The 15,645-nt window shown below is 39.3% G+C and overlaps 1 pseudogene; it reads left to right on the forward strand.

Annotated features, from left to right (window-relative positions):
- The first annotated feature begins 5,970 nt into the window (after positions 1 to 5,970).
- On the forward strand, positions 5,971 to 7,806 carry LOC117796299 (annotated as a pseudogene).
- Positions 7,807 to 15,645: the final 7,839 nt, after the last annotated feature.

The following is a 15,645-nucleotide window of genomic DNA, read 5'->3' on the forward strand; positions in this document are numbered from 1 at the left end:
CATAACACAGCTGGTGTGGTCTGAGGCAGTACCGCATAATTAAATACATTAAATTGTTTTTGCATTGGAAGGTACGGATGTTCTATTTACACCATATGAGATCAGTTAAGTCTCACATATTTCATGTCAGGACAGGTAAATATTTGCTGTCAAGTTTAGGATTGCTCAGATGTTGCCACTGAAGTTTCAGAAAGGACTTCTAGTTTCTAGAGTAGTTTCAATTTTGGAAACGTGGATAAGAAATTGTAGAGCATGAAACATACTGTGGAGCTGTGATTTCCAAGTCAGTACTTCTGCGTAGATCTTTGTCACCTCTGTATTCTGTTGTATGGATGACATATACTTTATTTAACCAGTCTTCTATACCTTTTTAAAAGATTTTATTTATTTGAGAGAGAGAGACTGTGTGCATGCACACTAGTGGGCATAGGGACAGAGGGAGAGGGAGAGGGAGCCCCACGCGGGGCTCGGATCTCACAACCCTGAGATCATGACCTGAGCCGAAACTGAGAGTTGGACGCTTAACCGACTGAGCCACCCCAGCAGCTCACCAGGCTTCTACTGATGGACATTTGGGATTTTCCAATTTCTGCTCTTACACATAATGTTGCAGTGATCATCCTGTGTGTTTATTTTAATGTAATTGTACGATATGAAACACCAATTTAAATGTATGAACAATGTGAGGGAACATGAGCCAATGTGAGGCAGAATGTGGCTCGTTTTCTAGCTGTCATTGACTTCTGCTATTGTTGAAAGACATTTATGTTGAAATTCTAAATCGAATGGTGGAAAATATCCTGGTACAATGGAAGGAGGGAAATATAGCTTTGGGAGTTGGGACTCACTGTGAGCTTTGGGAGTTCAGGCCTCACTGTTTAACATGGACAACTGGATTTTTTGTGCACAAGACTCTCAAGTCTTATGGACCAGAGAACTGTAACATATGACCTCTGCCAACACAGAGTTCTCTGTGCGTAGGCCCTGCTCTGAGTACCTGAGAAATCGCAGAAATCCAAAATAGACAAACCCAGCTGTGGCAGAGCTTCCATTTTAATGAGAAAGACCAACAATAAACATTAACAAAGTATACTATTTAGTGTGTTAGATAGTGATATGTGGTAAAGAGAATTAATAAAGCAGGAATAATAGTGTCTTATTCCATCATATATGTATTTCATTCCTTCTGAAGTTTTGCTTTTATGCTTCAAAATGGGAAGTTAGGTCATTTGTGTGAGGGAAGCAGGCCTTGTGTGGGAAGGTGTGAGGGAGGGGACTGCTGTTTATCCTTATGGTCCTTGTTTTACTGCTTTAGACTTAAAATGATGTCCGCATATTAATTTGATAAAACATAGCTATTTTTAGAAAGAAAAAGGAGGAAATGTCTAATTTACTCCTATAGGAAAATGTTTGAGGAAAACGTTTGAGATGAGTGAAGGGACAGAGCAACCGCAGAGGTGGAAAGACCAGATGTGGAGTTGTGGTTCTAGAAGATGCCAAACATCAGAACAGACTATTGGGGTATGAATCATTTTCTGGAGCTCTTAAAATATGAGGAATATGAGAAGTGTGAAGCAGCATTACTGCATTGCAACAGGACTCCTATGAGGAAGGATTTTATTTCTTAAAATTCTGAAGAGATTTTGGTGGTCAAGCAATGTTAATCACTGATATTTCTGCCTCTCAAATAGTCTCAGATAAATGGTTATTGAGCTCTTTGGATGGAGGTTTTGAGGAGAGAACACCTGTGAAGCAGAGCTCTTAGCATCCTTTGTGACTTGGAGGCTAAGACTGGAGCATCTCTCTTCCTCTCCCTCTCTCCCCTTCATCCTGTTGTAAGACGTGGGCTTCCATAGCTCCCATTCTCCGTGAGGATCTTCTTTATTTTCCTGGGAATCTCTTCCCTTCTTTCTTCTTCTTAAATCATCCTTATTTTTCAAAAATTCAGATCCAATTCCATTTTCTTGCTGAAGTTTCCTTTGACCAATCCAATCATCAATTATCTTCTCTTTTTCTTTAGTTCTTTCTATACCTGGGGAGATAAAAGACCCTGGTCTATTGTTGAGGATAGTGAAAATGTTGGGATGTGCAGAATTGGGGAGAATTTATATGTGGGAACCCCCCTACTGAGAAATTAAAGGTTAAAAATTTGGATCTTAGTCATGACTCTGCCACTAGCTGTATGGTGTTGATGAAGTTGTAGAACTTCTCTGGCCCTTAGTAGCTTGGTCTTTAAAATTAATGAGTTCGTCTGGATGATCCAACGTAGACACAATGGATACAATGCAAACATTCAGCTGTGTTTTGAAGGTAGGGAGAATGTTTGGGGGGGGAAGAGATTACATTGGTGGGTGGTGTGAGATTATGGATTGGCTCTGACTTTATGTCCCTTAGACGCTATCCATTGTTGGAATCATTCACCTTCCTTTTTTTTTGGTAAAGATTTTTATTTATTTATTTATTTGAGAGAGAGAGAGATAGCAACAGAGATAGCACAAGCAGGAAGAGAGGGAAAAGCACGCTCCCCGCTGAGCAGGAACCCAACACGGGGCTCCATCCCAGGACCCTGAGATCATGACCTGATCTGAAGGCAGATGCTTAACCCACTGAGCCACTCAGGCACCCCATTCACCCTCCTTTTGAGCAACCATCTACTCGCTGGGCCCCATACACAGCCCCATATAACAGGGCACTGTGCTAGCTTTTGCTAGTCATGGTCTTTGTTCCAGTGCACTTATCTTGGCCCATTCTTCCTCCGTATTTATCATGATCTGCATCCTCTCAACTTTAGACCTACTTGTTCTTTCTCATTTTTCTCTCTCTCTCTCTTTAGTCTTCTCTTGGAGTATTATAGTCCTGTCTATGAGTCCATCTACACCTTGATGACAATTCGGATATTCCATCTGCTCTGAAGCTGATTCTATCTTGAGTACACATTTCTCCTTGCTCTAGTGAAGAATACCATCAGACCTAACCTTTTTCTGAGACTCAGATCCAAGGAAATTACTCTAATTTTGTAGGTCCAAGTAATGACTCTGCTGTTGGTGTTACCTTGATTGCAGCCCCTCCCTGTAAGAATCAGTGCTTTTTTCTGCTGATTCTCCCAACATTATATAATGCTTACTACTGTTTAATTCGTACATTCCTATGTCTCAGATTAGTTTTTTTGGAGGATCTTAAGAAAACAAAAGGGTAAAGAGTAGACATTGATGAAGGAAAAAGCTTAAAATGTAGAGCTGACTTGTTTCTACCTCTTTATTTTTTTCCTCCTGTTTTGTATTTTCTCCTCTTATTACATATATTAATAGTAGTTGTGTGACTACCAAGATATTTGTTTGAATTTAATGGAAAATATTCTAGGTAATCACACTGCTTTTTCTTTGAGAGTACCATATTATTTTATTAATATTTATTTTTCTATAATTAATGTATTCACAAATTTCCTATAAATAATTTCGTAATGGACAACAAGCCCCAGTGTTTGGCTGACTAAAGCAAGGATCAGTTTTGTTGTTAGGACAGAAACTCATATGAACTAGTTTAGGTCAGAAACAAAAAATAAATCAGTGAATGAATGAATAAACAATAGGAAGTTATTAAATGTCTGAAGGTACTCCTAATAATTGTAGAGTGATAATTATAGAGAGATGTCATAAGACACTGAAACTAGGAACTAAAAAATTCAAATCCAAAGTTATTTGCTCTATATTTCCTAGGATATTTGACCCCTTGGCTCTCCTTTTTTGGGTACATTTACACTATCTTCCCTTGATCTTATCGTAGGTTATTTTAGTATGCAGTGGCCTGCACCTTTTCATCCCAGCTTCCGCTTTGCCTGATTTCCTAGCTCTAGAGCTCATCAGAAACCAAGTGAAGTCCAGCTTCTATATTGCAATTCTAAATTCCAAGAAGAGATTCTGATAGTCACAGCGTTGGTCAGATGTCAACCCCTGTCCAATCAGAAGTGGTGAAGGAGGGACTGGGCCATGGACCACAAGCATGGCTACAAATATGAGTATGGGGACCCACAGGGGTGCATTTACCCCAGAGGGTCCCAAAAATGTTGGCACAGAGCAGTTCCTCAACACTACATATTATATTTAATGTCAAGCTCACAAGTAAAGTTTATGCAAAACATACCTTTCCAACCTCCTTGATTTCTTTCTTGAATTATTATAATTGTTAAAGCTGAGATGCGGTTGATGTCTAAATATAGAAATAAACAGAAAAACTGAAGGGCTGTTTGGAGATTTAGCCTGAAGGGCAATCACTTTCTAACTTAATAAGTATTTTTAGATCTTGATTTGGCTGTCTTTCTTCAGATGAAAATTTGTTTGATCCTGACTTACCATGAGAAAAGTCACAGCATGCAAATTTTATGCATTCTGGTAAAGTTCAAACACATTAGCTTTTGTTGACAGATACTAATTTATATGAGGAAGGCAAAGGAAAAGTGGATTCAAACAAATGCCTTAAGTTCAGAAGTATGATAATTAATAGATTTTCTAATTGGTTTTCCTTTTTTTTTTTTTTTAACTTTTCCCCAGAGTCTGCTGATTAGTTATGATTGCTTTATTATAAGACTCTGGAGGGCATCTGAAAACATAATCACCTGGGAAAGTCTGGTTTTGGGGATTGATCTTATATGATGTTAAAACAGCACCACCCAATAGAAATGTAATGTGAGCTACACATGAAACTTTACATTTTCTAGTAGTCACATTAAAAAAAAGTAAAAAGAAATCAATAAGATTAATTTTAATAATTCTATTTAAATGAAATATCTAAAATATTTTTTCAACATGCAGTCAACATAAAAATAAGGTATTTTATACTTTTTTTGTACTAAGTCTTTGAAATACAGTGTTTTATACTTATAGTGTAAATTTCAATTCAGATACTAATTTTTCAATGGTTAAAGAGAAATATAGTCCTATCAAAACAGTGCAATTGTGTTTAATGGAGAAATGTCTCATGTTGCTTCAGTTTTTAAATGTAAATTTAAATGAAGTAAAATTAGCTAAAATAAATTCCATTTCTCAGTCTGCAGTCGCTCCCTCAAAAGTGCTCAGTATCCACACGTGGCTGCTGGTCAGTGTATCAAACAGCACAGCTTTGGAGAGTGAGATTCATAAGAATGGAGAGCAGAGTTTATCTTCTGCTGGTGGAGATTAACCCAGGAGGAAACTGTTATGAACAGTCCCTCTCCATCACTGCTTGAGTGTCCTTCAGAACGCTTCGCCTAGCCCCTCACTATTGACAGAAGTTCAAGTTGTCTCACCCTTACCCCTGCAATTGGCTCCAGTCACCCTGCTGCTAGCTGTCCTCCCAGACCAACCTTGTAAGGGTGACACCGCTGCAGGCTTTCCTATAGTTTGTTCCTCAGAGCAGTAGTCCCTTGATATCCCCATGATCTTAAATGAACTTGACAAATGTTGTCAACTTGGAGATGAGTATATTAAACACTCTGAGGACCTTTACAGCCAAGGGATCTGCTTTGCTTTGCTTAACCCAGTGTTTTCCAAACTTAGTTCACTATAGGTCTTCTTTTTAAGAATAACATCATAATTTACTGCTGTTCTGCATGGCTTCTGCAGCATATGCCTTTAGAAATGCTCTTCTGGTTGGCTGGATTTGTCTGACTCCAACACCTGCTCATTTGACTATGCTTGGCTTCAGCATGTCCTTGGATGTACCATTCTGATACCTACCTGTAGGGGACGTCTGTTTTTGTTTTTGTTTTCCCCTGAACAACATCTGTTCCTTTTATTCTATCAGAATCTTCTTTTCCATGTGGAAATTCATCCTACGTGGGTTGGATGTGACATCTTTTTCCTCTTCCTAGCCACAGTTGAGCCCTTGTTGTAAAGACTGTCATTGCACATTCTCACTTTCTTCCTGGGCACCTAGCTAGACTGCATTTCCCTGCCTCTTGCATTTAGGAGTGGCCATATAACTAAAGTTGTACCAATGGACTGTGGGCAAAAGTGAGGCATACACATTCTGAGAAAGGCAGGAGTCTGTTTCTTCCATACTCTCATTCCCCTTCCCAGAAGCTGGAACATGGTTGTGCTTGTCATCCACGTTTAACCATACACACTCTAGGGCCTGGTGGAAAAACAAAAGAGAAGAAACCTAGATTCCTGAATGACTCCATGGAACAGAGCCCCACTGATGTGGAATATCACTTCAGGCTGAGACATGAGAGTGAAGTATACCTCTGTATTCTGGAAGGCACTGAATTATCTCTGAATCTTTTTGCTATGGAAATGTAGCATTACTCTAGCAAATATCACGCATGACTCAGGTTTATCCCAAAAAAGCACCCCATTTTTACTGGCCAGGATGAGTGTTTTAGCAACTTGCATGAGACACAAACCAGATCAAAGTCATTCTTTGGATGTTTATGTCAAAGCACCTGGATTCTTTCTTTATATAATAGTAGTTAACTTACAGGATATGTATCTATAACCATCTTTTTCACCACCAGGAGAATGCCTGCTTGAGAACTAAGTCAATTCTTCTCAAGAAACAGTATCAAGACATGATGAGAGGGGTGCCTGGGTGGCTCAGTAGGTTAAGCGTCCAACTCCTGATTTCAGCCCAGGTCATGATCTCAGGGTCATGAGATGCAGCCTCTTGTTGGGTTCTGTATTGAGTGTGGAGGCTGCTTAAGATTCTCCCTCTCCCTCTGCAATACCCCCCCCCAATGCTCACACACACTCTCTCTCTCTTAAAAAGAAAAAAAAAAGAAAAGAAAAAGAAAAAGAAATGTTGAGAGAGCCCCTAGATGTAGCTAGGCTTCAAATAGGATCACCATTGGATTTGCCAATCATATGAAATAAGTTATCATTTTGTTTAACTTAGCTTGAATTGAGTCAGTTAGTGTTACTTGCAATGAGTTCTGACAAACTACCAGTTTCCTTCTCATTCTAACACTCTGCCTTGCCATTAGACCATTTCTCTTATTTTAACTCGACGTGCCCATGTTTGCTTGCCAGAGAAGATCAAGGCAGATTCTGCTTATCCTGCAGATGAGATTCAGACCAGTTGCTCTTTGGAAAGGCAGCGGGTGAAATAAAGTTAGAACATTCTATCATGAGGGTTCTACATGTGCTAGAGGATGAGTCAGAGAATATCTGCTTCATTGACTTGGGAAATTTAGCTTCTTTTCAGCCATCAGCCTTTTCCTTCCTCCTTGTGGAGGGATGCTGAGACAGAACAGGGGGTTTCCTGGATCAAAGGACACATAGCTGCTTTCTAGTTGAACAAGAGCCCATTCAGATTAGAAAGACCTTTACGAGTCAGTGAAGCACAACCACCATGGAATGAGAGATGTGTCCTACAATTTAAAAACCTACATAATATAGAGAGAATTTGAGGAAGCAAAGGTCCAGAAGGAAGATCTGGAAATCAGCAGGAGAGCCATTACTCAGTCTTCTTGGTTCACGTGGCCCAAGGGTCAGCCTGCAGGACTACCAACTTGGGAGTGGGGAGGAGGGTGCTGGGGCCGTGGCAGGATGGGTGTTTAGAAAGTTTCTTCCCCTCTTTGACCGAGTGTAAGTGCAACTGTAACCAAAAGGAGGGATTATGCTTCCAGAAAAATCTCAAAGAAAAGTATTGCAAGCAACAGTAGTAGCTGTTGGATCAGGCTTTAAAGGAAAAGGGTGGAAAGATTCAACCAGTTAGCATGGAAGTTGGAGGTAAAGTTCTTCTCCCAGAATATGGAGGCACCAAAGTAGTTCTAGATAATGAGGACTATTATTTAGAGATGGTGACATCCTCAGAAAGTATGTAGACTGTTGAAATGGCATCAAGTAAAGCTGCCCATTCTGGCGAAGTTGGGAAATCTTCCAGCATGTAAATAATTTTCATGTCTCTCTTTTATAATAAACTAATGGTATTCAAATTAATGATATCCAGGGTCTCTAAAATTTAGTTTTAGTGTACTGATATAAACATTATCAAATAAAAATGCTTAAATGAATGGTTAAGCCTAAAAAAAAATAAATCAGTCTTCTTGAAGCACTGGTACAGAGGGCCAAGAGAGAGGAGACAGGGAAAATATGTCAAGAACATTTGGTCCCTCAAGTGAGAACACAAAGAGGGGTCTTTAAGTAAATCCTCCAATTCCCCACCACAAAGCGCTTCCTGACCCTGCCTGTCATCCTGCTTCTTCCTTGAGATTGGGTTGTTAAGGCTTAGCATCTGGTTGCCTCTCCTTTCCAACAGGTTGTTCAGCAGTGGTACTTACCCAAGCCCTAATTTACTCCTGCTGTTTCTAACTATTTCATCTGGACCTAGACATGTTTAGGATGTCCCAGACTCTTGGCAGGCCAGGTTCCCAACTAAGCCCCAGCCCCTCCTATAGCCACAAGTGGGAGGCCAGGCTCCTTCACGCTTACTGAATGAGCGCACCGACATCTCCAACATTGAAACCCTGGTATCATTAGTGACTTTCCTTCTGTAGGTAGCAGACTTCTTCTCAATTCAATGAAGGGATTTTCTATGCTTGAGTATGAACTAAGTAGATTAATATCCTCATCTATCGCAGAGGAAAGCATATGGATTTGGTGCCAACAGACTAGCGTTTTTATCTGTATCATAGTAGTTAGGTAAAAAACAAAAATGAACAAAATGCTTGGAATGACACTGAATCTGCCCCTAGACTCACATTTTAGATGAGAATACAAAAGAGAATTCAGGGGTAGGATTAGCCTTCTGATGGCAGAGGTTCAACTAGGAAGGCAAGGAGTGACATTCTGCTATCCTGGCAAGTAATTTGAAACTTCACACACATTTTATTTAAGCTAGACTAAAGACTGGATTTGAATCATAATTCTAGCGTTTATTAGCACTGTGATTTTGGATACATCATTTAGCTTCTCTGAATCTAATTTTCTTCATCGAGAAAATGGAAGGAATCATTCCTCCCTTTCAGGGTTGTTGTAAACATTCAGTGTTAGAACAAAAGCATCTGAAGTGTCAGGCATACAGGAGCTTGTGATCGATAAACTGAAGGCTTTATTCCACTATTAAATTCTAGGGCCTCATCCTCAGCTTGGCAACTACTGAAACTTCATCGCTAAATTTAAGCAGACTTCAAAGAACTAAGCAAGAAGAAGCTGTCAACTATTAGTTCCAACAGGTCTCTGGTATTGCAAGCTTGTTTTTTTTTGAATGTTCAGAATTTGGACTCGAATAAACTGCCCTAATGGAACAAATCCAAGGGGGCGGGGGTGCTCAAAGCCCCATTTTGAAATGAATTCCCAGGACCTCACCTGAGCTAATAAGCCGAAGTCTAAGGATTGAAGATGGTCGAATCTTGGATCTGGGGTTCTCTCATCGATGACTCTCAACCATAATCATAGTCCCTTCTCTCCACACTTAGCACAGTTAAGCAATGAGTCCCTAAGGACTTAATGACCCTGCAGTACCCGCCCTGGAGGGCTACCTCTGGACTCCTTCCAGGAAATAGTTTAAGCCACTGTTTTCTGAACCTCTGTTACTAACAGCTGCACACAAATCCCACGTACAAGATGCGTACCTCTGGGATCCTTTTTTTTTTTCTTTTTTTGGATTCTATTCTTAATTCTCAGTGTTCTGGAGATGAATTATGAATTCTCCCATGTGGGAGAAATGCATTTGAGGCAACATCTGGATCCCGAAGACTGAGAAGGAGCCAGGGGCTCTGTTGTAGTCTACCATATCTCTGTGGAACTCAGAGCATCTTTACACGGAGTGCAAAAATCACCCAGTGTCAGACTGAGCCGACCTCTGCCTTCAGAATCAAAGAGCCAGGAGCACAAATAAAAATGGAATTCTGAATTCAGCCCAGGGAAACTCAGCTAGCTTATTTGGGCGTCACCTAACACCTGCAGGCATTTGACAATTTTCACAGGGTTGATAGCAGAATGGCTTTTCTCATGTGTCTTATTACATCTTGATTTCTTTGTCATTGAATCTTAATGTTAACTTTCCTGACTCCTATTCAGTGAATATTTATTGTTATGGATGTGGTGCTTTCATGTTTCCTTTACGTATTTTGTAACAATCCTTGGAGGTGTAGGTCATAATTCTAATAGCTGATATATATGTATAAATATGTGCCACGTGCACACAGTTCTAAGCATTGTATTAACTCATTTAATGATGTATCAGTCCTTTGAGGTAGCTCTTAGTAATATCATCAGCTGCTTTCTGCAGGTGAGGAAATTAAAGTATGGAGTTAGATTACCCAAGGTCAGACAACCAGTCAGCGGGAGCACTTGGATTCACACCCAGGCAGTCTGGCTCCACAGTTTATGTTGTAACCACTATTCTGTATTGCCTGCAATTTAAAAACAAAGCCAAGACTCAGGAAGTCAGTGAATTGGCCAGTGACCCACAGCTGTTAATGAGTGGAACCACTATTCAAACTCAGGTTTTTGGATTCTAAGGTTCATATCTATTCCATACTGCCTCCATCAGCTACAAGTTGTGTGACTTTAAACAAGTCACTTGATTTTGTCAAGCCTCATTTTCTACCTGTAAAATGGGGATAATAATGTTGATTTCACAAAGGTGTTCTGAGATTAAGTACAACTAATTATAGAAAATGTTTCACTCACTCCCTGACATATAAATAAATGCTTAATAAATATTAACTTGCCAGCTAATAGTTGAATTCCCAAGAAAAGCTCTTTTTTTTTTTAAGATTTTATTTATTTATTTGACAGCGAGAGACAGCAAGAGAGGGAACACAGGCAAGGGGAGTGTGAGAGGGAGAAGCAGGCTTCCCACCAAGCCGGGAGGTCAATGCGGGGCTCAATCCCAGAACACTGGGAACATGACCTGAGCCGAAGGCAGACGCTTAATGGCTGAGCCACCCAGGTGCCCCCCCAAGAAAAGCTCTTTATTCTCAATGCTTGATAAGTATCAGCAACATGTTAACTCCTCTGGAAAGTACAACGTATATAAAAATTGATGGTTTTATATAATTTCTGTTCTCTAAACCTAGATAATTGCATTTAGATTTGCTTTAGAACCAGATGGTTGTTGTGTCATGGAAATACTTCTAGTCAAGGGGAAAAAATTATTGTGTAAGCCCTTAAAAACCCACTTCAATTAAGGCTCTTTAAAAATATCTAGATGTCTGTGATCTGTGTCTATATACTGTCTTAAAATAGCATTCTTTTGTTTCCATATCAAAATTTTAAGGTGAGCTAAGGCTGGAACACAAAAAAACACTGTCTGTTGACCTGATTTACCGTTTTCTCATTGTATGTTGAAGCTTCTGTTGACAGAATCAACGGAAATTATCAGGTTAAGTAGTAAGGCTCTTTTCTTTGTTCCTCTAAACAAAATTATGGTGTACTTGTCAGATTTCAAGGATATGAGGGAACATGGTTTTAAAATGCCCTAGATAATTGTACTACAGAAAGTAAAAGGTCTTACACAATAAAGAGTAAGAGCCAAGAATATTTTGAACTCAAAATAGATAGGAATATTTTTATGATGTAGGTGGTAGCTGGAAACAGATCAATAGAACAAGAATGCTAACGGTTTTTGGAGCATAGTGTCAATTTCAATGCATACTTGGGGTTACATGTAATACTTTTTGCATCCACTCCTGTTCAAGTCCACTGCCATCATTCCAGCCCACCAACTCTTACCTGCATGATGACATTAGCCTTTTGATTCTTAGCATTTATGTCATATTATACACCAACTGAACTTATTAATTGGTTACCCACGGCCCTCAAGATGAAATTCAAACTGCTTAGTCTTACATCAAGTGCACCATTATTGTGAGCATTATGCAAGATAATATAAATTGATTCGTGAATTCATTCATTCAATATAAGTTGACATTTTGCTGGCCCATTCCCTGTGCTAAAGTTTGACATGCAGACGGAGATCATGGTCCTTGCCCTCAAAGCAAAACATTCTCATCTTGTAGAGGGGAGGGCAGACAAGTAAAGCATCATTCATCGTGCAGTGCCATAATGGTGTGATAGAAGCCAAACAAGGATAGTGAGGAACAGAGGAAAGGTACCAGTATTTCCCACTTACCTCCCACTATTTCTTTATTCAAACCCTGTGTGACATTGATCTATTTGCAATTCTCCTAAATGGGATGCACATTCCCATCTCTCTGACTTTGATGGTATTGTGTTTTTTTCATGCTAAATCCCTTCATTGTCTGTTTATCCATTCAACCAACATGGATTGAAAGTGTACCACATGCTAGAATATGTGTGCTACACACCACAGATCGGTGAATGAGAAGCACAGCCTTACTCTTGTGTCGCTTTTCCTATCCCCTCCTGCTCCCTCTAACCCCCCACCTTTCCCTGACCACTCAGTCCATGGTGATTTCCTTCTTGAGGTCCAGTAAATTACTGTCAGTCAGATGTCAAATATTGTACAGTTATCCAGGTATCAATCAGTATTTACTGGTTAATATATCCATGGTAATAAGAAATGCAAATATCATGGGGAGATAAAAATTTTAGATTATTTTCTTTAAATTTTAGATTGTTTTTAAACTCTGCTCTTACTCCTTTAGTTGGATGATGGTTGGCAAGGCCCATGAGACTCAGTCTCCACACCTGTTAAAAACTTAGCAGAATGAACAAGTTCCAAGTTTGCAATTGTGTTTCTTAAAAAATCTAAAATTTTAGTATGCATTTAATAAGCTAAATCAGATTTCTTCACATTTTATTTCTAATGCTCATGGGTATTTAGAGCAAGGGGAAGGAGGCCAAGGTGGAGAAACAAGGACGATGAAAAAGACAAGGAGAAGCAAGGGTTCCCCCAGGAAAACAGTTGGGAACTCTGAAATAAGGGCAAAGACCTTTCTTTGCAGAAAATATTTCATTTTCAGGACTTCATTCCTCCTACTCCCTGTGTCAAATCTTACGAAAGCCCTGGGTATGTTGTTAATCCTTAGTGTGGGATTCATATATTTATTGAAAAGCAGTAGCTGGTTGTGGAGTGAGAATTATATGACTGACCTCCTAAATCTCTCAATATATTTGTTATACAGTTGAGTAGAAGAAGTGTTTTTTTTTTTTAAGATTTTATTTATTTATTTTAGAGAGAAAGAGCTAGAGACAGAGAGCGTAGTGGGTAGTGGGAGGGAGAGGGAGAGAATCTCCAGCAGACTCCATGCTAAGCACAGAGCCCGACCTGAGGCTTGATCCCATTATCCTGAGATCATGACCTGAGCCAAAATCAAGAGTCAGACACTTAACTGACTGAGCCACGCAGGCACCCTAAGTAAAAGAAATTTTAAAAAAGAGACCAAGGGTATCTCTTTATAAATATATTTTAATAAAATTCAATGTTGAAGTCTCCCAAAATAAAAAATCTGTCCTAAAGTTCTCATATATTTTTGATGTTACAGTCAAAGGATCATGAACTAACTCCATTTTTTTCCTTAGATATATTGTTTAGGTCAGGTCTGAGTGATTCACTTTATTTCAGCATTTTTTTTTAACTGAGCACCTGCTGTATGGTAGGCAGAGGGTTTGGAATGCAGCTTCTGCTTGCAAGGTGTTTATAATAATTGGGGGTAACTATTAGTCATCAAATCATGTATGTTATATTACACGACATGCATATCTACATTTATTTCAAAATTCTTCACACTTACATGTGTGTACATGTATGTATATATAATTAAATGTGTATGTGTATATATTTAGTATTATATATAATACATATAGAAAGAGATATATATATAGTATATAGCACATGTATAGTATTTTATATATATATACACATAACACACACACACACACACACACACATACATACAATATATATACAGAGAGAGAACCTCTCCTAAGAAAGTGCCTAGAGATGTGAAATTTTAGAAGGTTGGTGAACTCCTTGAAGTCTATCTTTGTATCCTGGGTTGGGAACCTCGGACATAGGCAAAAGCAGACTATGCTATAGAAAATTCTGAAAGTGCAGGGTATTGTCCTGTCCAAGAGGTGGGTGACAACTTTTTAAAATTAAAATGCCCACAAATTCCTATTAAAATACAAATAGAACATCTAAACTCTGCACCGGTTCAAGTCCTCTGTAGTGAATTCAACTGAATGTAAATAACTCAATGAATTAACCATTCGTAAATATCATGTTATAATGTCTTATAAATCAGTACATATAAATCATTTTTTTTCCTGTAGCAAATCAGTGAGCAGTCATTGATAGACTCTTACAGTTACTGATGAAAAGCTCTTTCTCTTTAGGGCAGAGGTAACATCACCTGGTGGAATTTTGAGAACTTGATTTATTGTTGGCTGTTTTGTCCACCCCTTTTCCATCAATTCTCTGTATCAGATCTAAGCTGTGAATACCACATTGTTAGTATTTTGTTTTTAATAGCAGCCACGGCTTTCTAGAACTCTCCTTTCAGTTCCGCAGCTCAGCTTGGTCTTGTTCTCTGATGTTATGCAAAACACGTCTGCCTTTTAACTTGCCCGATGGAAACCTTATTTGCCATATGCATTTTCTGCCCTTTGATCCCCCTCCGCATTGCTCTTATCCCTATCGAAAAGCTGCAGCTGGAAGCTGGGCAGGTTCTAAGGTTCCCAGCACTGCTTTTGCCCCTGGATCCATGAAATTAGTCAGACACACAGCTGGTGGGCTTTTCTTGAACTGGACTGCATGCAACACAAGAGCGCTGCTTGCCCCTTTCCGTCCTGAGTCGTGTAAAGAACGACATTTTATCTTTAAAATCATGAGTAACTTCCCCCAACTCCTAGCACACAGCAATTTAGTCATCTGTATGAGCTCCTTTACAAATATTATTGTATAACTTTCCTTCTTAACAATTACCACAGCCTGAATTTTACATTATATTCGTGTGATGAATAAACATCTGTCTTCACTATTACCCCATCAGCACCATGTGTCAGGAAGCAGGTCTAGGTGGCTCAGTTTTCTATTCCTAGCACCTAGCATGGTGCCTGGCATATACTGGTAGGTGATGATTAAAATGTGTTGAATGAATTTGACCTTGCCCACAGATGATGGCGTTTCTTCTCTGGCATTGTCTTCAGAGCCAATTTACCAGTGACAAGAGAATGGTTTCTGGATTTTGTTGACAAGCATCAGAGCTCCAGGGTCTGCCTGTGGTTTCATTTTTCTTTCTTTTACTGCGCTTAGCTCCCCTCAGTTGGCCTCCTTTCTCTCTCCTCTCCGTGCAATTGAAGACCCCACAGGAAGCTGTACTCATCCTGACTGGATGCCCCTCAAGGACCCTGGGACAGGCTGAGGGATAGAAGTAAAAGCCTCCAGTGAAATACTCACCACACTGACTGAATTCATCTGGGTGCTGCGTTCCTGCTGTCATTGCTGTGGGTACGATTAGCTGAACACTGTAAACGTGCATTGCTGGAAGTTTGGGACTCAAGTTTTAAGCGAGTTCATTATAACTGAGATGATTTAGAGGGAGTCGATGGTGTTAATAGTGATTAGTGGTATGAGGAGGAGCTGAATTTACACAGGACTGTAACTGTCTTCTTCTAGATTTCTGTAATGTTCTAGTTTCTTTTTTACCCTGGGGTTATGTTTACTTTAGTAATTAAAAGAAAAGATGTGCAATGAATATTTTATTTTTTAAAAGATTTTATTTATGTGACAGAGAGA

Source organism: Ailuropoda melanoleuca, chromosome 15 (assembly GCF_002007445.2).
Source record: "Ailuropoda melanoleuca isolate Jingjing chromosome 15, ASM200744v2, whole genome shotgun sequence".
Taxonomy (NCBI): domain Eukaryota; kingdom Metazoa; phylum Chordata; class Mammalia; order Carnivora; family Ursidae; genus Ailuropoda; species Ailuropoda melanoleuca.